Source organism: Microcebus murinus, unplaced genomic scaffold, assembly GCF_040939455.1.
Source record: "Microcebus murinus isolate Inina unplaced genomic scaffold, M.murinus_Inina_mat1.0 scaf049_hap2_Mmur4.0, whole genome shotgun sequence".
NCBI lineage: Eukaryota > Metazoa > Chordata > Mammalia > Primates > Cheirogaleidae > Microcebus > Microcebus murinus.
Window position 1 is genome coordinate 65,720 of NW_027438995.1, and position 19,413 is coordinate 85,132.

The 19,413-nt window shown below is 62.9% G+C and overlaps 4 non-coding genes across 4 annotated transcripts; all 4 read right to left on the reverse strand.

The window, feature by feature from the left end:
- Window positions 1-3,786: 3,786 nt before the first annotated feature.
- LOC142868950 (5S ribosomal RNA) lies at window positions 3,787-3,905 on the reverse strand. Its single transcript, XR_012917809.1, has one exon. It is a non-coding gene; the product is annotated as a 5S ribosomal RNA (ribosomal RNA).
- A 3,787-nt stretch (window positions 3,906-7,692) lies between these two features.
- On the reverse strand, window positions 7,693-7,811 carry LOC142868951 (5S ribosomal RNA). Its single transcript, XR_012917810.1, has one exon. It is a non-coding gene; the product is annotated as a 5S ribosomal RNA (ribosomal RNA).
- A 3,787-nt stretch (window positions 7,812-11,598) lies between these two features.
- On the reverse strand, window positions 11,599-11,717 carry LOC142868953 (5S ribosomal RNA). Its single transcript, XR_012917812.1, has one exon. It is a non-coding gene; the product is annotated as a 5S ribosomal RNA (ribosomal RNA).
- Window positions 11,718-15,517: 3,800 nt separating this feature from the next.
- On the reverse strand, window positions 15,518-15,636 carry LOC142868954 (5S ribosomal RNA). Its single transcript, XR_012917813.1, has one exon. It is a non-coding gene; the product is annotated as a 5S ribosomal RNA (ribosomal RNA).
- Window positions 15,637-19,413: the final 3,777 nt, after the last annotated feature.

Consider the following 19,413-nt stretch of genomic DNA (forward strand, 5'->3'; position numbering starts at 1 on the left):
GGCGGCGGAGGGCGCCCCTGCCCCGCTCAAGAAGCCGAGCCTCTCTGGGCTTCCCCGCCGCCGCCTCCCGCCCCAGGCCCCGCGCCGGGCCGGGCCGGTTGAGTTCTCCGGCCGGCCGGGTCCCGCGGGCTCCCAGGGACGGGGGTGATGGGCGGGGCGGGGCGGGGGGCTGTCTCTCTATACACACACACACACACTCACACTCACTCACACTCACACAAGATGCGCCTCCACGGCTGGACTCGCCAAGGTGGAGCCCTCCCAGCCCCCCTCGTCTCCTCGCCCGGCCTCCTTCACCTACCCGCTGCCCACCCCCAGCGCGTCGCTGCCTGCCGCTGACTGCGCACGCGCGGGACGCTCGCCCTTTGACCCCAGCCAGGGGCCGCCCTCCCCCACAACCCCTTTCAGCTGCGCCCCCCCCCCTCGCCCTGTGGGTGGGCTGCCGCCTATTCCCCCGGGCCAGGGCTGGGGCACAGCCAGTGTATGGGGCGTCTCTCTCTGGGGATGTGTCCCATGGGTGGGGTGGGGTGGCGTGGTTTGGGGGGCGCTGAAGAAATCAGTCCCCTCCATCTCCTACCTCTGGAAAACGCCCAAGCCCGTGGAGAACTGCCGGCACCGCTTCGTGGGGGCCGGGACCCTCCTCCGTGTCCTCCGGTGGCCCAGTCCAAGGGGCCTGGGCCTGGCCGGGGCTGCATTGGACCCCGACCACCCTGGCGTGTGGACTCGCTAAAAATCGGCCATTAGATATTGGATTCCAGCTTCCTGGAGGTCATTTCACTAATGAGTGCACCGGAAAGAGTTTCCTAATCCATCTGTGAGGGTGGCAACTGAAAGAGAATTTTAAAGCTGACAGAATAGGCGAGGGAAGGCATAGGAGATTTCCACACCCAGCAAGGAAGCCTTTCCCGAAATGGAAGAAAGAAACGAGCAAACAGAGACACCGGTAGCCCGCCCGGAAAAGAGTCTGCCCCTTAGAGAAAGCACCCTGACCAGGTTCACCCGTGGGTGGGTGGCGAGCTAGCGGCATTCAGAAGAGCGAGGCCCGCAGTCTGTGCGGAAGACACCTGCGCTCGGGTGTGTGTGGCGGCGCGATTCACAAGCAGCTCTAGATGTTAAACCAAGGAGAAGCCAGGGAGTTCCCAACGCCCCAGGTGTCCTCAGCCCACGACTGGCTGCTGTGGGAATGCGAAGCCCGGCTCCTTGTCTCAGAGCGGGGTTCCCAGGAGGATCAGGCTGAAGCTGGGACTTGGCCTCAAAGTGTCCCCTCGCATGGCCACCCCCTTCCCCTTCCTGCTCCTCTACTCCTGGTGCCCCTCCATCCAGGGGCCAGACCTTAAAGAGTCACCGCAAGAGAATCCTGGTCCCAAAGGAGCCTTCTGGGGGACCGGTGCTGAGAGAGGTTGTGGGCATGGCCCGCTGGGGCTCTGCCCGACCCAGGGCTGAGAGATGCCACCTCCCAGCTCTGGGTCCCTGCAGGAAGTGTTGGCAAGCACAGGGCCGGTCCTCCAAAGGCCCAGGTGCAGGGAGCCCAGGCCAAGCAGCCTGTGGAAGAAGCCACTTGCCGTGCCACCCCGGGAACAGGACTGCAGGCCCCGGCCCTTCCCACCTCCTCCTCCTCCTCCTCCTCCTCCTCCCCCCCGCCCCCCCCCACAGGGCACAGGGCTCAGAGACACCTCAGACTCTTGCTACCCAAAGTGCAAAGGGCATCAGTTGCTCCTCCAACCCCCCTCCCCCCGCCCAGCAGACCACGTTGTCCAGCCAGCCCCCGGGCCTCCCTGGGGTGCCCAGCACAAAAGTGCAGACACCCACCGGACCCTCAATCTCAGTTTTCGGATGTTTTTGCCACTCTAAGGACCCGCAGGCCAGCTGGGCCTTCGGGCAGGACAGAGAGCCCCGGAATCCGACGTGGAGAGCTGCGTGTACGTCCCCATCAGGAGGCGGTCCCCACCTCCGCGGCTCTCCCCTTGCGGGGAGCGGCAGCCCAGCCGGCAGCCCCAGGGCCTCAGGGAAGACACCAGGCTGGGCCCCCCCGCGGCACAGCGGGGGCACGTCCCCCGCACTCACGCGACTTAGGGACGGCTGCTGGAGACTGCTGCGGCCACCCTGCTGCCGGGTTTCTGGAGGGCTTCCTGGAAGCAGCGTCCACACCAAGCCCTTGGAAGGCCCAGGCGACGGAGGAGCCGGTCAGGCAGGGGCCGAGGACGGTGAGAGGCCGGGCGGGCGGGAAGGAGCATGTCAGGCAGGGGCAGAGGACGGTGACCGGCCGGGCGGGGAGGAGCCGGTCAGGCGGGGGCCCAGGACAGTGACGGGCCTGGCCGGGGAGGAGTGCGTCAGGCAGGGGCAGAGGAGACGGGCTGGGTAAGGGTTAGGGTTACAGTTAGGGCACAATTCACAATCGCAAAGACGTGGAAGCGACCCGAGTGCCCATCCATCCAGGAGTGCATCAATAAAATGTGGCGCGTGGACACCACGGAGTGCCATTCGGCTGTGAGGAGCAGCGGTGAGAGGGCGCCTCTCGTGTTCTCCTGGCCAGAGCTGGAACCCGTTCCAGTAAGCCAAGTATCCCAAGAATGGACACACGAGCACCACGTGAGCGCGCTCACCAGCAAATTGGTACGAACGGATGGACGCCTAAGTGGACGGAGAGGAATCACCTTCATCGGGTGGGTGTCGGGCGGGTGGGGGGAGGGGAGGGGCATACACATCCATTAGGCATGGGGTGGGTGCGCACCGACTGGGGGATGGGCGCACTTGAAGCTCTGACCCGAGGGGGGAGGCTTGGAGAGGGCAAGGCACCCGACCTTAACATTGGTATCCCCACAATACGCTGGAACAACATGAGAGGTATATGAATAAGAACACAGGGGGGGGCCGGGCGCGGTGGCTCACGCCTGTAATCCTAGCTCTCTGGGAGGCCGAGGCGGGCGGATTGCTCCAGGTCAGGAGTTCGAAACCAGCCTGAGCAAGAGCGAGACCCCGTCTCTACTAAAAATAGAGAGAAATTAATTGGCCAACTAATATATATAGAAAAACACAGCCGGGCGTGGTGGTGCATGCCTGTAGTCCCAACTACTCGGGAGGCTGAGGCAGCAGGATTGCTTGAGCCCGGAGATTGAGGTTGCTGTGAGCTAGGCTGACGCCATGGCACTCACTCTAGCCTGGGCAGCAAAACGAGACTCTGTCTCAAAAAAAAAAAAAAAAAAAAAGAACACAGGGGGGAGGGGGGCACGGGCAACACATGTCACCTGAATACTTGTACTCCCATCATCTGCTTGAAAAGAGAGAGAAAAGAAAATGCAATCTTAGAGGTAAGAGACACTTTTTAAACATAATGAATCCGAAGAGAAAAGTAAAAGGAGGCCTGTGGAGCAGGTCTGGGTGTGACTCCGGATCCCCCAACATCAGGTGCCACCACCAAAGATTCCTGCGTGTAGCCCATAGAACCCCAAAAGCAACGGGACGAGTTCTGGTCACGTACTCCCTCAAAATGACATCCTGGCCTTCTTCTGGAACTCCCTCCCCTCTCAGACTCTCAAGGTTTCCTCCAGCGTGTCGGTTCCCACAGAGCAGACCTTTGGTCTGAGACCTGACAGTCCAGATGCCACGCATGCTGCCGCGTGGCGGCGGTGTCGCGGCTTGGGACAAGAGGAGGCCCCACGGTGCGGGCTGGGGCGCCAGGCACCGCGCGGGCGCTGAGGGTGGGGGTGACCCCCACCCCGGGCCGCCGCCGCGCTCCCAGAAAGGGGACAGAACAAGAGGCAAAAAAAAAAAAAAAAAAAAAGCAGCAGCCTGTGGCACCCGGTATTCCCAGGCGGTCTCCCATCCAAGTACTAACCAGGCCCGACCCTGCTTAGCTTCCGAGACCAGACGAGATCGGGGGCGTTCAGGGTGGTGTGGCCCTAGACGGCGGCGGAGGGCGCCCCTGCCCCGCTCAAGAAGCCGAGCCTCTCTGGGCTTCCCCGCCGCCGCCTCCCGCCCCAGGCCCCGCGCCGGGCCGGGCCGGTTGAGTTCTCCGGCCGGCCGGGTCCCGCGGGCTCCCAGGGACGGGGGTGATGGGCGGGGCGGGGCGGGGGGCTGTCTCTCTATACACACACACACACACTCACACTCACTCACACTCACACAAGATGCGCCTCCACGGCTGGACTCGCCAAGGTGGAGCCCTCCCAGCCCCCCTCGTCTCCTCGCCCGGCCTCCTTCACCTACCCGCTGCCCACCCCCAGCGCGTCGCTGCCTGCCGCTGACTGCGCACGCGCGGGACGCTCGCCCTTTGACCCCAGCCAGGGGCCGCCCTCCCCCACAACCCCTTTCAGCTGCGCCCCCCCCCCTCGCCCTGTGGGTGGGCTGCCGCCTATTCCCCCGGGCCAGGGCTGGGGCACAGCCAGTGTATGGGGCGTCTCTCTCTGGGGATGTGTCCCATGGGTGGGGTGGGGTGGCGTGGTTTGGGGGGCGCTGAAGAAATCAGTCCCCTCCATCTCCTACCTCTGGAAAACGCCCAAGCCCGTGGAGAACTGCCGGCACCGCTTCGTGGGGGCCGGGACCCTCCTCCGTGTCCTCCGGTGGCCCAGTCCAAGGGGCCTGGGCCTGGCCGGGGCTGCATTGGACCCCGACCACCCTGGCGTGTGGACTCGCTAAAAATCGGCCATTAGATATTGGATTCCAGCTTCCTGGAGGTCATTTCACTAATGAGTGCACCGGAAAGAGTTTCCTAATCCATCTGTGAGGGTGGCAACTGAAAGAGAATTTTAAAGCTGACAGAATAGGCGAGGGAAGGCATAGGAGATTTCCACACCCAGCAAGGAAGCCTTTCCCGAAATGGAAGAAAGAAACGAGCAAACAGAGACACCGGTAGCCCGCCCGGAAAAGAGTCTGCCCCTTAGAGAAAGCACCCTGACCAGGTTCACCCGTGGGTGGGTGGCGAGCTAGCGGCATTCAGAAGAGCGAGGCCCGCAGTCTGTGCGGAAGACACCTGCGCTCGGGTGTGTGTGGCGGCGCGATTCACAAGCAGCTCTAGATGTTAAACCAAGGAGAAGCCAGGGAGTTCCCAACGCCCCAGGTGTCCTCAGCCCACGACTGGCTGCTGTGGGAATGCGAAGCCCGGCTCCTTGTCTCAGAGCGGGGTTCCCAGGAGGATCAGGCTGAAGCTGGGACTTGGCCTCAAAGTGTCCCCTCGCATGGCCACCCCCTTCCCCTTCCTGCTCCTCTACTCCTGGTGCCCCTCCATCCAGGGGCCAGACCTTAAAGAGTCACCGCAAGAGAATCCTGGTCCCAAAGGAGCCTTCTGGGGGACCGGTGCTGAGAGAGGTTGTGGGCATGGCCCGCTGGGGCTCTGCCCGACCCAGGGCTGAGAGATGCCACCTCCCAGCTCTGGGTCCCTGCAGGAAGTGTTGGCAAGCACAGGGCCGGTCCTCCAAAGGCCCAGGTGCAGGGAGCCCAGGCCAAGCAGCCTGTGGAAGAAGCCACTTGCCGTGCCACCCCGGGAACAGGACTGCAGGCCCCGGCCCTTCCCACCTCCTCCTCCTCCTCCTCCTCCTCCTCCCCCCCGCCCCCCCCCCACAGGGCACAGGGCTCAGAGACACCTCAGACTCTTGCTACCCAAAGTGCAAAGGGCATCAGTTGCTCCTCCAACCCCCCTCCCCCCGCCCAGCAGACCACGTTGTCCAGCCAGCCCCCGGGCCTCCCTGGGGTGCCCAGCACAAAAGTGCAGACACCCACCGGACCCTCAATCTCAGTTTTCGGATGTTTTTGCCACTCTAAGGACCCGCAGGCCAGCTGGGCCTTCGGGCAGGACAGAGAGCCCCGGAATCCGACGTGGAGAGCTGCGTGTACGTCCCCATCAGGAGGCGGTCCCCACCTCCGCGGCTCTCCCCTTGCGGGGAGCGGCAGCCCAGCCGGCAGCCCCAGGGCCTCAGGGAAGACACCAGGCTGGGCCCCCCCGCGGCACAGCGGGGGCACGTCCCCCGCACTCACGCGACTTAGGGACGGCTGCTGGAGACTGCTGCGGCCACCCTGCTGCCGGGTTTCTGGAGGGCTTCCTGGAAGCAGCGTCCACACCAAGCCCTTGGAAGGCCCAGGCGACGGAGGAGCCGGTCAGGCAGGGGCCGAGGACGGTGAGAGGCCGGGCGGGCGGGAAGGAGCATGTCAGGCAGGGGCAGAGGACGGTGACCGGCCGGGCGGGGAGGAGCCGGTCAGGCGGGGGCCCAGGACAGTGACGGGCCTGGCCGGGGAGGAGTGCGTCAGGCAGGGGCAGAGGAGACGGGCTGGGTAAGGGTTAGGGTTACAGTTAGGGCACAATTCACAATCGCAAAGACGTGGAAGCGACCCGAGTGCCCATCCATCCAGGAGTGCATCAATAAAATGTGGCGCGTGGACACCACGGAGTGCCATTCGGCTGTGAGGAGCAGCGGTGAGAGGGCGCCTCTCGTGTTCTCCTGGCCAGAGCTGGAACCCGTTCCAGTAAGCCAAGTATCCCAAGAATGGACACACGAGCACCACGTGAGCGCGCTCACCAGCAAATTGGTACGAACGGATGGACACCTAAGTGGACGGAGAGGAATCACCTTCATCGGGTGGGTGTCGGGCGGGTGGGGGGAGGGGAGGGGCATACACATCCATTAGGCATGGGGTGGGTGCGCACCGACTGGGGGATGGGCGCACTTGAAGCTCTGACCCGAGGGGGGAGGCTTGGAGAGGGCAAGGCACCCGACCTTAACATTGGTATCCCCACAATACGCTGGAACAACATGAGAGGTATATGAATAAGAACACAGGGGGGGGCCGGGCGCGGTGGCTCACGCCTGTAATCCTAGCTCTCTGGGAGGCCGAGGCGGGCGGATTGCTCCAGGTCAGGAGTTCGAAACCAGCCTGAGCAAGAGCGAGACCCCGTCTCTACTAAAAATAGAAAGAAATTAATTGGCCAACTAATATATATAGAAAAACACAGCCGGGCGTGGTGGTGCATGCCTGTAGTCCCAACTACTCGGGAGGCTGAGGCAGCAGGATTGCTTGAGCCCGGAGATTGAGGTTGCTGTGAGCTAGGCTGACGCCATGGCACTCACTCTAGCCTGGGCAGCAAAACGAGACTCTGTCTCAAAAAAAAAAAAAAAAAAAAAGAACACAGGGGGGAGGGGGGCACGGGCAACACATGTCACCTGAATACTTGTACTCCCATCATCTGCTTGAAAAGAGAGAGAAAAGAAAATGCAATCTTAGAGGTAAGAGACACTTTTTAAACATAATGAATCCGAAGAGAAAAGTAAAAGGAGGCCTGTGGAGCAGGTCTGGGTGTGACTCCGGATCCCCCAACATCAGGTGCCACCACCAAAGATTCCTGCGTGTAGCCCATAGAACCCCAAAAGCAACGGGACGAGTTCTGGTCACGTACTCCCTCAAAATGACATCCTGGCCTTCTTCTGGAACTCCCTCCCCTCTCAGACTCTCAAGGTTTCCTCCAGCGTGTCGGTTCCCACAGAGCAGACCTTTGGTCTGAGACCTGACAGTCCAGATGCCACGCATGCTGCCGCGTGGCGGCGGTGTCGCGGCTTGGGACAAGAGGAGGCCCCACGGTGCGGGCTGGGGCGCCAGGCACCGCGCGGGCGCTGAGGGTGGGGGTGACCCCCACCCCGGGCCGCCGCCGCGCTCCCAGAAAGGGGACAGAACAAGAGGCAAAAAAAAAAAAAAAAAAAAAGCAGCAGCCTGTGGCACCCGGTATTCCCAGGCGGTCTCCCATCCAAGTACTAACCAGGCCCGACCCTGCTTAGCTTCCGAGACCAGACGAGATCGGGGGCGTTCAGGGTGGTGTGGCCCTAGACGGCGGCGGAGGGCGCCCCTGCCCCGCTCAAGAAGCCGAGCCTCTCTGGGCTTCCCCGCCGCCGCCTCCCGCCCCAGGCCCCGCGCCGGGCCGGGCCGGTTGAGTTCTCCGGCCGGCCGGGTCCCGCGGGCTCCCAGGGACGGGGGTGATGGGCGGGGCGGGGCGGGGGGCTGTCTCTCTATACACACACACACACACTCACACTCACTCACACTCACACAAGATGCGCCTCCACGGCTGGACTCGCCAAGGTGGAGCCCTCCCAGCCCCCCTCGTCTCCTCGCCCGGCCTCCTTCACCTACCCGCTGCCCACCCCCAGCGCGTCGCTGCCTGCCGCTGACTGCGCACGCGCGGGACGCTCGCCCTTTGACCCCAGCCAGGGGCCGCCCTCCCCCACAACCCCTTTCAGCTGCGCCCCCCCCCCTCGCCCTGTGGGTGGGCTGCCGCCTATTCCCCCGGGCCAGGGCTGGGGCACAGCCAGTGTATGGGGCGTCTCTCTCTGGGGATGTGTCCCATGGGTGGGGTGGGGTGGCGTGGTTTGGGGGGCGCTGAAGAAATCAGTCCCCTCCATCTCCTACCTCTGGAAAACGCCCAAGCCCGTGGAGAACTGCCGGCACCGCTTCGTGGGGGCCGGGACCCTCCTCCGTGTCCTCCGGTGGCCCAGTCCAAGGGGCCTGGGCCTGGCCGGGGCTGCATTGGACCCCGACCACCCTGGCGTGTGGACTCGCTAAAAATCGGCCATTAGATATTGGATTCCAGCTTCCTGGAGGTCATTTCACTAATGAGTGCACCGGAAAGAGTTTCCTAATCCATCTGTGAGGGTGGCAACTGAAAGAGAATTTTAAAGCTGACAGAATAGGCGAGGGAAGGCATAGGAGATTTCCACACCCAGCAAGGAAGCCTTTCCCGAAATGGAAGAAAGAAACGAGCAAACAGAGACACCGGTAGCCCGCCCGGAAAAGAGTCTGCCCCTTAGAGAAAGCACCCTGACCAGGTTCACCCGTGGGTGGGTGGCGAGCTAGCGGCATTCAGAAGAGCGAGGCCCGCAGTCTGTGCGGAAGACACCTGCGCTCGGGTGTGTGTGGCGGCGCGATTCACAAGCAGCTCTAGATGTTAAACCAAGGAGAAGCCAGGGAGTTCCCAACGCCCCAGGTGTCCTCAGCCCACGACTGGCTGCTGTGGGAATGCGAAGCCCGGCTCCTTGTCTCAGAGCGGGGTTCCCAGGAGGATCAGGCTGAAGCTGGGACTTGGCCTCAAAGTGTCCCCTCGCATGGCCACCCCCTTCCCCTTCCTGCTCCTCTACTCCTGGTGCCCCTCCATCCAGGGGCCAGACCTTAAAGAGTCACCGCAAGAGAATCCTGGTCCCAAAGGAGCCTTCTGGGGGACCGGTGCTGAGAGAGGTTGTGGGCATGGCCCGCTGGGGCTCTGCCCGACCCAGGGCTGAGAGATGCCACCTCCCAGCTCTGGGTCCCTGCAGGAAGTGTTGGCAAGCACAGGGCCGGTCCTCCAAAGGCCCAGGTGCAGGGAGCCCAGGCCAAGCAGCCTGTGGAAGAAGCCACTTGCCGTGCCACCCCGGGAACAGGACTGCAGGCCCCGGCCCTTCCCACCTCCTCCTCCTCCTCCTCCTCCTCCTCCCCCCCGCCCCCCCCCCACAGGGCACAGGGCTCAGAGACACCTCAGACTCTTGCTACCCAAAGTGCAAAGGGCATCAGTTGCTCCTCCAACCCCCCTCCCCCCGCCCAGCAGACCACGTTGTCCAGCCAGCCCCCGGGCCTCCCTGGGGTGCCCAGCACAAAAGTGCAGACACCCACCGGACCCTCAATCTCAGTTTTCGGATGTTTTTGCCACTCTAAGGACCCGCAGGCCAGCTGGGCCTTCGGGCAGGACAGAGAGCCCCGGAATCCGACGTGGAGAGCTGCGTGTACGTCCCCATCAGGAGGCGGTCCCCACCTCCGCGGCTCTCCCCTTGCGGGGAGCGGCAGCCCAGCCGGCAGCCCCAGGGCCTCAGGGAAGACACCAGGCTGGGCCCCCCCGCGGCACAGCGGGGGCACGTCCCCCGCACTCACGCGACTTAGGGACGGCTGCTGGAGACTGCTGCGGCCACCCTGCTGCCGGGTTTCTGGAGGGCTTCCTGGAAGCAGCGTCCACACCAAGCCCTTGGAAGGCCCAGGCGACGGAGGAGCCGGTCAGGCAGGGGCCGAGGACGGTGAGAGGCCGGGCGGGCGGGAAGGAGCATGTCAGGCAGGGGCAGAGGACGGTGACCGGCCGGGCGGGGAGGAGCCGGTCAGGCGGGGGCCCAGGACAGTGACGGGCCTGGCCGGGGAGGAGTGCGTCAGGCAGGGGCAGAGGAGACGGGCTGGGTAAGGGTTAGGGTTACAGTTAGGGCACAATTCACAATCGCAAAGACGTGGAAGCGACCCGAGTGCCCATCCATCCAGGAGTGCATCAATAAAATGTGGCGCGTGGACACCACGGAGTGCCATTCGGCTGTGAGGAGCAGCGGTGAGAGGGCGCCTCTCGTGTTCTCCTGGCCAGAGCTGGAACCCGTTCCAGTAAGCCAAGTATCCCAAGAATGGACACACGAGCACCACGTGAGCGCGCTCACCAGCAAATTGGTACGAACGGATGGACACCTAAGTGGACGGAGAGGAATCACCTTCATCGGGTGGGTGTCGGGCGGGTGGGGGGAGGGGAGGGGCATACACATCCATTAGGCATGGGGTGGGTGCGCACCGACTGGGGGATGGGCGCACTTGAAGCTCTGACCCGAGGGGGGAGGCTTGGAGAGGGCAAGGCACCCGACCTTAACATTGGTATCCCCACAATACGCTGGAACAACATGAGAGGTATATGAATAAGAACACAGGGGGGGGCCGGGCGCGGTGGCTCACGCCTGTAATCCTAGCTCTCTGGGAGGCCGAGGCGGGCGGATTGCTCCAGGTCAGGAGTTCGAAACCAGCCTGAGCAAGAGCGAGACCCCGTCTCTACTAAAAATAGAAAGAAATTAATTGGCCAACTAATATATATAGAAAAACACAGCCGGGCGTGGTGGTGCATGCCTGTAGTCCCAACTACTCGGGAGGCTGAGGCAGCAGGATTGCTTGAGCCCGGAGATTGAGGTTGCTGTGAGCTAGGCTGACGCCATGGCACTCACTCTAGCCTGGGCAGCAAAACGAGACTCTGTCTCAAAAAAAAAAAAAAAAAAAAAGAACACAGGGGGGAGGGGGGCACGGGCAACACATGTCACCTGAATACTTGTACTCCCATCATCTGCTTGAAAAGAGAGAGAAAAGAAAATGCAATCTTAGAGGTAAGAGACACTTTTTAAACATAATGAATCCGAAGAGAAAAGTAAAAGGAGGCCTGTGGAGCAGGTCTGGGTGTGACTCCGGATCCCCCAACATCAGGTGCCACCACCAAAGATTCCTGCGTGTAGCCCATAGAACCCCAAAAGCAACGGGACGAGTTCTGGTCACGTACTCCCTCAAAATGACATCCTGGCCTTCTTCTGGAACTCCCTCCCCTCTCAGACTCTCAAGGTTTCCTCCAGCGTGTCGGTTCCCACAGAGCAGACCTTTGGTCTGAGACCTGACAGTCCAGATGCCACGCATGCTGCCGCGTGGCGGCGGTGTCGCGGCTTGGGACAAGAGGAGGCCCCACGGTGCGGGCTGGGGCGCCAGGCACCGCGCGGGCGCTGAGGGTGGGGGTGACCCCCACCCCGGGCCGCCGCCGCGCTCCCAGAAAGGGGACAGAACAAGAGGCAAAAAAAAAAAAAAAAAAAAAGCAGCAGCCTGTGGCACCCGGTATTCCCAGGCGGTCTCCCATCCAAGTACTAACCAGGCCCGACCCTGCTTAGCTTCCGAGACCAGACGAGATCGGGGGCGTTCAGGGTGGTGTGGCCCTAGACGGCGGCGGAGGGCGCCCCTGCCCCGCTCAAGAAGCCGAGCCTCTCTGGGCTTCCCCGCCGCCGCCTCCCGCCCCAGGCCCCGCGCCGGGCCGGGCCGGTTGAGTTCTCCGGCCGGCCGGGTCCCGCGGGCTCCCAGGGACGGGGGTGATGGGCGGGGCGGGGCGGGGGGCTGTCTCTCTATACACACACACACACACTCACACTCACTCACACTCACACAAGATGCGCCTCCACGGCTGGACTCGCCAAGGTGGAGCCCTCCCAGCCCCCCTCGTCTCCTCGCCCGGCCTCCTTCACCTACCCGCTGCCCACCCCCAGCGCGTCGCTGCCTGCCGCTGACTGCGCACGCGCGGGACGCTCGCCCTTTGACCCCAGCCAGGGGCCGCCCTCCCCCACAACCCCTTTCAGCTGCGCCCCCCCCCCTCGCCCTGTGGGTGGGCTGCCGCCTATTCCCCCGGGCCAGGGCTGGGGCACAGCCAGTGTATGGGGCGTCTCTCTCTGGGGATGTGTCCCATGGGTGGGGTGGGGTGGCGTGGTTTGGGGGGCGCTGAAGAAATCAGTCCCCTCCATCTCCTACCTCTGGAAAACGCCCAAGCCCGTGGAGAACTGCCGGCACCGCTTCGTGGGGGCCGGGACCCTCCTCCGTGTCCTCCGGTGGCCCAGTCCAAGGGGCCTGGGCCTGGCCGGGGCTGCATTGGACCCCGACCACCCTGGCGTGTGGACTCGCTAAAAATCGGCCATTAGATATTGGATTCCAGCTTCCTGGAGGTCATTTCACTAATGAGTGCACCGGAAAGAGTTTCCTAATCCATCTGTGAGGGTGGCAACTGAAAGAGAATTTTAAAGCTGACAGAATAGGCGAGGGAAGGCATAGGAGATTTCCACACCCAGCAAGGAAGCCTTTCCCGAAATGGAAGAAAGAAACGAGCAAACAGAGACACCGGTAGCCCGCCCGGAAAAGAGTCTGCCCCTTAGAGAAAGCACCCTGACCAGGTTCACCCGTGGGTGGGTGGCGAGCTAGCGGCATTCAGAAGAGCGAGGCCCGCAGTCTGTGCGGAAGACACCTGCGCTCGGGTGTGTGTGGCGGCGCGATTCACAAGCAGCTCTAGATGTTAAACCAAGGAGAAGCCAGGGAGTTCCCAACGCCCCAGGTGTCCTCAGCCCACGACTGGCTGCTGTGGGAATGCGAAGCCCGGCTCCTTGTCTCAGAGCGGGGTTCCCAGGAGGATCAGGCTGAAGCTGGGACTTGGCCTCAAAGTGTCCCCTCGCATGGCCACCCCCTTCCCCTTCCTGCTCCTCTACTCCTGGTGCCCCTCCATCCAGGGGCCAGACCTTAAAGAGTCACCGCAAGAGAATCCTGGTCCCAAAGGAGCCTTCTGGGGGACCGGTGCTGAGAGAGGTTGTGGGCATGGCCCGCTGGGGCTCTGCCCGACCCAGGGCTGAGAGATGCCACCTCCCAGCTCTGGGTCCCTGCAGGAAGTGTTGGCAAGCACAGGGCCGGTCCTCCAAAGGCCCAGGTGCAGGGAGCCCAGGCCAAGCAGCCTGTGGAAGAAGCCACTTGCCGTGCCACCCCGGGAACAGGACTGCAGGCCCCGGCCCTTCCCACCTCCTCCTCCTCCTCCTCCTCCTCCTCCCCCCCGCCCCCCCCCCACAGGGCACAGGGCTCAGAGACACCTCAGACTCTTGCTACCCAAAGTGCAAAGGGCATCAGTTGCTCCTCCAACCCCCCTCCCCCCGCCCAGCAGACCACGTTGTCCAGCCAGCCCCCGGGCCTCCCTGGGGTGCCCAGCACAAAAGTGCAGACACCCACCGGACCCTCAATCTCAGTTTTCGGATGTTTTTGCCACTCTAAGGACCCGCAGGCCAGCTGGGCCTTCGGGCAGGACAGAGAGCCCCGGAATCCGACGTGGAGAGCTGCGTGTACGTCCCCATCAGGAGGCGGTCCCCACCTCCGCGGCTCTCCCCTTGCGGGGAGCGGCAGCCCAGCCGGCAGCCCCAGGGCCTCAGGGAAGACACCAGGCTGGGCCCCCCCGCGGCACAGCGGGGGCACGTCCCCCGCACTCACGCGACTTAGGGACGGCTGCTGGAGACTGCGCGGCCACCCTGCTGCCGGGTTTCTGGAGGGCTTCCTGGAAGCAGCGTCCACACCAAGCCCTTGGAAGGCCCAGGCGACGGAGGAGGCCGGTCAGGCAGGGGCCGAGGACGGTGAGAGGGCCGGGCGTGCGGGAAGGAGCATGTCAGGCAGGGGCAGAGGACGGAGACCGGCCGGGCGGGAGGAGCCGGTCAGGCGGGGGCCCAGGACAGTGACGGGCCTGGCCGGGGAGGAGTGCGTCAGGCAGGGGCAGAGGAGACGGGCTGGGTAAGGGTTTAGGGTTACAGTTAGGGCACAATTCACAATCGCAAAGACGTGGAAGCGACCCGAGTGCCCATCCATCCAGGAGTGCATCAATAAAGTGGCGCGTGGACACCACGGAGTGCCATTCGGCTGTGAGGAGCAGCGGTGAGAGGGCGCCTCTCGTGTTCTCCTGGCCAGAGCTGGAACCGTTCCAGTAAGCCAAGTATCCCAAGAATGGACACACGAGCACCACGTGAGCGCGCTCACGTGAGCGCGCTCACCAGCAAATTGGTACGAACGGATGGACACCTAAGTGGACGGAGAGGAATCACCTTCATCGGGTGGGTGTCGGGCGGGTGGGGGGAGGGGAGGGGCATACACATCCATTAGGCATGGGGTGGGTGCGCACCGACTGGGGGATGGGCGCACTTGAAGCTCTGACCCGAGGGGGGAGGCTTGGAGAGGGCAAGGCACCCGACCTTAACATTGGTACCCCCACAATACGCTGGAACAACATGAGAGGTATATGAATAAGAACACAGGGGGGGGCCGGGCGCGGTGGCTCACGCCTGTAATCCTAGCTCTCTGGGAGGCCGAGGCGGGCGGATTGCTCCAGGTCAGGAGTTCGAAACCAGCCTGAGCAAGAGCGAGACCCCGTCTCTACTAAAAATAGAAAGAAATTAATTGGCCAACTAATATATATAGAAAAACACAGCCGGGCGTGGTGGTGCATGCCTGTAGTCCCAACTACTCGGGAGGCTGAGGCAGCAGGATTGCTTGAGCCCGGAGATTGAGGTTGCTGTGAGCTAGGCTGACGCCATGGCACTCACTCTAGCCTGGGCAGCAAAACGAGACTCTGTCTCAAAAAAAAAAAAAAAAAAAAAAGAACACAGGGGGGAGGGGGGCACGGGCAACACATGTCACCTGAATACTTGTACTCCCATCATCTGCTTGAAAAGAGAGAGAAAAGAAAATGCAATCTTAGAGGTAAGAGACACTTTTTAAACATAATGAATCCGAAGAGAAAAGTAAAAGGAGGCCTGTGGAGCAGGTCTGGGTGTGACTCCGGATCCCCCAACATCAGGTGCCACCACCAAAGATTCCTGCGTGTAGCCCATAGAACCCCAAAAGCAACGGGACGAGTTCTGGTCACGTACTCCCTCAAAATGACATCCTGGCCTTCTTCTGGAACTCCCTCCCCTCTCAGACTCTCAAGGTTTCCTCCAGCGTGTCGGTTCCCACAGAGCAGACCTTTGGTCTGAGACCTGACAGTCCAGATGCCACGCATGCTGCCGCGTGGCGGCGGTGTCGCGGCTTGGGACAAGAGGAGGCCCCACGGTGCGGGCTGGGGCGCCAGGCACCGCGCGGGCGCTGAGGGTGGGGGTGACCCCCACCCCGGGCCGCCGCCGCGCTCCCAGAAAGGGGACAGAACAAGAGGCAAAAAAAAAAAAAAAAAAAAAGCAGCAGCCTGTGGCACCCGGTATTCCCAGGCGGTCTCCCATCCAAGTACTAACCAGGCCCGACCCTGCTTAGCTTCCGAGACCAGACGAGATCGGGGGCGTTCAGGGTGGTGTGGCCCTAGACGGCGGCGGAGGGCGCCCCTGCCCCGCTCAAGAAGCCGAGCCTCTCTGGGCTTCCCCGCCGCCGCCTCCCGCCCCAGGCCCCGCGCCGGGCCGGGCCGGTTGAGTTCTCCGGCCGGCCGGGTCCCAGGGACGGGGGTGATGGGCGGGGCGGGGCGGGGGGCTGTCTCTCTATACACACACACACACACTCACACTCACTCACACTCACACAAGATGCGCCTCCACGGCTGGACTCGCCAAGGTGGAGCCCTCCCAGCCCCCCTCGTCTCCTCGCCCGGCCTCCTTCACCTACCCGCTGCCCACCCCCAGCGCGTCGCTGCCTGCCGCTGACTGCGCACGCGCGGGACGCTCGCCCTTTGACCCCAGCCAGGGGCCGCCCTCCCCCACAACCCCTTTCAGCTGCGCCCCCCCCCTCGCCCTGTGGGTGGGCTGCCGCCTATTCCCCCGGGCCAGGGCTGGGGCACAGCCAGTGTATGGGGCGTCTCTCTCTGGGGATGTGTCCCATGGGTGGGGTGGGGTGGCGTGGTTTGGGGGGCGCTGAAGAAATCAGTCCCCTCCATCTCCTACCTCTGGAAAACGCCCAAGCCCGTGGAGAACTGCCGGCACCGCTTCGTGGGGGCCGGGACCCTCCTCCGTGTCCTCCGGTGGCCCAGTCCAAGGGGCCTGGGCCTGGCCGGGGCTGCATTGGACCCCGACCACCCTGGCGTGTGGACTCGCTAAAAATCGGCCATTAGATATTGGATTCCAGCTTCCTGGAGGTCATTTCACTAATGAGTGCACCGGAAAGAGTTTCCTAATCCATCTGTGAGGGTGGCAACTGAAAGAGAATTTTAAAGCTGACAGAATAGGCGAGGGAAGGCATAGGAGATTTCCACACCCAGCAAGGAAGCCTTTCCCGAAATGGAAGAAAGAAACGAGCAAACAGAGACACCGGTAGCCCGCCCGGAAAAGAGTCTGCCCCTTAGAGAAAGCACCCTGACCAGGTTCACCCGTGGGTGGGTGGCGAGCTAGCGGCATTCAGAAGAGCGAGGCCCGCAGTCTGTGCGGAAGACACCTGCGCTCGGGTGTGTGTGGCGGCGCGATTCACAAGCAGCTCTAGATGTTAAACCAAGGAGAAGCCAGGGAGTTCCCAACGCCCCAGGTGTCCTCAGCCCACGACTGGCTGCTGTGGGAATGCGAAGCCCGGCTCCTTGTCTCAGAGCGGGGTTCCCAGGAGGATCAGGCTGAAGCTGGGACTTGGCCTCAAAGTGTCCCCTCGCATGGCCACCCCCTTCCCCTTCCTGCTCCTCTACTCCTGGTGCCCCTCCATCCAGGGGCCAGACCTTAAAGAGTCACCGCAAGAGAATCCTGGTCCCAAAGGAGCCTTCTGGGGGACCGGTGCTGAGAGAGGTTGTGGGCATGGCCCGCTGGGGCTCTGCCCGACCCAGGGCTGAGAGATGCCACCTCCCAGCTCTGGGTCCCTGCAGGAAGTGTTGGCAAGCACAGGGCCGGTCCTCCAAAGGCCCAGGTGCAGGGAGCCCAGGCCAAGCAGCCTGTGGAAGAAGCCACTTGCCGTGCCACCCCGGGAACAGGACTGCAGGCCCCGGCCCTTCCCACCTCCTCCTCCTCCTCCTCCTCCTCCTCCCCCCCGCCCCCCCCCCACAGGGCACAGGGCTCAGAGACACCTCAGACTCTTGCTACCCAAAGTGCAAAGGGCATCAGTTGCTCCTCCAACCCCCCTCCCCCCGCCCAGCAGACCACGTTGTCCAGCCAGCCCCCGGGCCTCCCTGGGGTGCCCAGCACAAAAGTGCAGACACCCACCGGACCCTCAATCTCAGTTTTCGGATGTTTTTGCCACTCTAAGGACCCGCAGGCCAGCTGGGCCTTCGGGCAGGACAGAGAGCCCCGGAATCCGACGTGGAGAGCTGCGTGTACGTCCCCATCAGGAGGCGGTCCCCACCTCCGCGGCTCTCCCCTTGCGGGGAGCGGCAGCCCAGCCGGCAGCCCCAGGGCCTCAGGGAAGACACCAGGCTGGGCCCCCCCGCGGCACAGCGGGGGCACGTCCCCCGCACTCACGCGACTTAGGGACGGCTGCTGGAGACTGCTGCGGCCACCCTGCTGCCGGGTTTCTGGAGGGCTTCCTGGAAGCAGCGTCCACACCAAGCCCTTGGAAGGCCCAGGCGACGGAGGAGCCGGTCAGGCAGGGGCCGAGGACGGTGAGAGGCCGGGCGGGCGGGAAGGAGCATGTCAGGCAGGGGCAGAGGACGGTGACCGGCCGGGCGGGGAGGAGCCGGTCAGGCGGGGGCCCAGGACAGTGACGGGCCTGGCCGGGGAGGAGTGCGTCAGGCAGGGGCAGAGGAGACGGGCTGGGTAAGGGTTAGGGTTACAGTTAGGGCACAATTCACAATCGCAAAGACGTGGAAGCGACCCGAGTGCCCATCCATCCAGGAGTGCATCAATAAAATGTGGCGCGTGGACACCACGGAGTGCCATTCGGCTGTGAGGAGCAGCGGTGAGAGGGCGCCTCTCGTGTTCTCCTGGCCAGAGCTGGAACCCGTTCCAGTAAGCCAAGTATCCCAAGAATGGACACACGAGCACCACGTGAGCGCGCTCACCAGCAAATTGGTACGAACGGATGGACACCTAAGTGGACGGAGAGGAATCACCTTCATCGGGTGGGTGTCGGGCGGGTGGGGGGAGGGGAGGGGCATACACATCCATTAGGCATGGGGTGGGTGCGCACCGACTGGGGGATGGGCGCACTTGAAGCTCTGACCCGAGGGGGGAGGCTTGGAGAGGGCAAGGCACCCGACCTTAACATTGGTACCCCCACAATACGCTGGAACAACATGAGAGGTATATGAATAAGAACACAGGGGGGGGCCGGGCGCGGTGGCTCACGCCTGTAATCCTAGCTCTCTGGGAGGCCGAGGCGGGCGGATTGCTCCAGGTCAGGAGTTCGAAACCAGCCTGAGCAAGAGCGAGACCCCGTCTCTACTAAAAATAGAAAGAAATTAATTGGCCAACTAATATATATAGAAAAACACAGCCGGGCGTGGTGGTGCATGCCTGTAGTCCCAACTACTCGGGAGGCTGAGGCAGCAGGATTGCTTGAGCCCGGAGATTGAGGTTGCTGTGAGCTAGGCTGACGCCATGGCACTCACTCTAGCCTGGGCAGCAAAACGAGACTCTGTCTCAAAAAAAAAAAAAAAAAAAAAAGAACACAGGGGGGAGGGGGGCACGGGCAACACATGTCACCTGAATACTTGTACTCCCATCATCTGCTTGAAAAGAGAGAGAAAAGAAAATGCAATCTTAGAGGTAAGAGACACTTTTTAAACATAATGAATCCGAAGAGAAAAGTAAAAGGAGGCCTGTGGAGCAGGTCTGGGTGTGACTCCGGATCCCCCAACATCAGGTGCCACCACCAAAGATTCCTGCGTGTAGCCCATAGAACCCCAAAAGCAACGGGACGAGTTCTGGTCACGTACTCCCTCAAAATGACATCCTGGCCTTCTTCTGGAACTCCCTCCCCTCTCAGACTCTCAAGGTTTCCTCCAGCGTGTCGGTTCCCACAGAGCAGACCTTTGGTCTGAGACCTGACAGTCCAGATGCCACGCATGCTGCCGCGTGGCGGCGGTGTCGCGGCTTGGGACAAGAGGAGGCCCCACGGTGCGGGCTGGGGCGCCAGGCACCGCGCGGGCGCTGAGGGTGGGGGTGACCCCCACCCCGGGCCGCCGCCGCGCTCCCAGAAAGGGGACAGAACAAGAGGCAAAAAAAAAAAAAAAAAAAAAGCAGC